The following is a 2,333-nucleotide window of genomic DNA, read 5'->3' on the forward strand; positions in this document are numbered from 1 at the left end:
TAAACGTAAAAAAAAACGAACTACAATTAATCAACAGAAGTCTTAAAATATTTTACATGACTGCAATTGAAATTAACTAAAATATTTTAATAAACGGGAACATCAAAGGGTAATCATGTCTATTTGACATAACATGACACTTCTGAGATCTAACATATTAACTATCGAGTATTCACAAAACATGTTGATATGTGTTGTACCACTTATCTTTGCATATAGAAACATTCAAATGATGTTCATATAATACAAGAATCCACCATTAGTCTAATACAAGAAGCTATTAAGGATATCGGCGATGGACCATGAAGGTGTGGACGAGTTATTGGTGTTAGGCGAATGAATTCAATCAAGTTCCATGCATCTATCTGTATTACAATTTAGCAAATTTAAAACAACACAACTTAAAATTTAAAATCAAAATATGTTGTATTATTAATTTGTTTTAAAAGTCACGGACCTCAAATTTAGTCAATAGCAAGCTACCACTGAAGGTTCCATCTAATTGACGCTAGAACTCACGATGGGTTACTCACTCGAAGGGAGGAGTAGAGAGAAGGAAGGTAAGGGGAAGGGTTACGGTGGTGCACGTTCTTGGTGGGAGAGGGGCTGTCAGAGACGTTGTTTGGTGACGAAGAAGAAAGTTTATGTATGTATATTTATAATATTATATTAATATTAGTTTTTAGAAAATAAAAAAGAATAGTAAATGACCAAAATGCCCCTAAATTAACTGACATTTTTTAACTCAGTTAGTCTAAAGGATGAAAAACGAAATAAAATAGAAGCCACAAGGACGAATAAAGCAATTTTAAAAGACTAGAGAATAAAATAGCAATAAACAACAAACCATGGAACGAAAATCATAGTTTACTGTAAGTAAATAGATATTCAAACACAATTATTTTACTATTTTACCTGATATTTACTATAAATCCTGATAGATGAATTATCTTCAAACCAATTACTTTTTGTACTGAATCTAAATAGATTAAGTATCGTGTGAGAATAAGAGTTAAGGTGCAAAATGTAATATAAATGCTTTGGATAATTGATCACTTTTAGTCCAAAACCAACTCACGAATTGCGTTTAGAAGGGAATTGATGCAGTGTATCTCATTACACCTGATCTAGTGTTTTTCTTCAATTAGGATTGATCCAAGGGTGAAAATTTATTTTTACCTTCTTGTGATAACCGGGTTATTTGGTTATAAAGCTTGAGATTGTTTTTGAAAAGTGGTAGAGAGTTGAGGGGGTTAAATTGTTTATGTGTTTAAATTAATTATCCACCGCCTCATTTGTTTAAAATAAGAGTATTATGAAATATTATGATTTATCTCATAAGAATTTGGGAAGTTGGTAAAAAACTTCTGTGTGTTTTGTTCTAGGGCTCGAGTAAACAGAACCAAGAAGAGGAAACAAGTAGAAACAGTTTCTGTGATTATTTTGCCTGGATTAGTTGCTATTCATCTCTATAACATCATCTTTATTTTGCCTGGATTAGTTGCTATTCATCTCTATAACATCATCTCTTTGTGATTAAGATGAGTTTAATTTTACCAACTTTCTTTATTTGGAAACTGGTGTAGAATTGTATGGTTCCTTATATGAGTTGTTGTTGTAAAACTGTTTTGGATGCCATAATTAGCACAATAGTGGGGTTTTTGTTATGATTATATAATTGTTGGAATAAGAGTGACATATCAAGTAGAGATGTATTTTGGTTATAAGAGTGACATATCAAGAATAGGTGTATACTGGGATAAGAGTGACATAAGGAGAGGTTTATACCAGAATAAAAGTGACAAAAGCATGAAATATAAAATTTGGGTTTTGATCAAACATTCATTGTTATCGCATCATTATGATACGATGACTTGGAGTTTGTCGCATCTGTGTGATGCGATGACTTAAAGTTATCGCATCCTATTGATGCGATAAAAGTGGTTATTTCATCTATATGATGTGAGGAGTGAGTTTTGTCGCATCCTTGTGATGCAACAGGTTGACCTGTCGCACCTGTGTGATACGACAAGCTGGGTTTATTGCGCCTGTGTGATGCGATGAGTTGAGGTTCTCACACCAGTGTGTTATGAGGAGATGGGTTTCTCCCACTCATGTAATGCAAGAAATTTATATAATCTTCAATTTGATGCGACAAATTTTACTCATAATGTGTTTATCAAGTTAGTGGGTATTTGGATGCAATAAATGAGGTTTGTTATATCAAAATGATATATATTTATATATATATATAGGGTATATTTCTTTTACAACCTTGTGCATTTGTACAACCTTTGCAACCCAATTAATTGAGATATTTATAGAAATGATTG

This window comes from Cynara cardunculus (assembly GCF_001531365.2).
Source record: "Cynara cardunculus var. scolymus isolate 2C chromosome LG 12, CcrdV1, whole genome shotgun sequence".
Taxonomy (NCBI): Eukaryota; Viridiplantae; Streptophyta; class Magnoliopsida; order Asterales; family Asteraceae; genus Cynara; species Cynara cardunculus.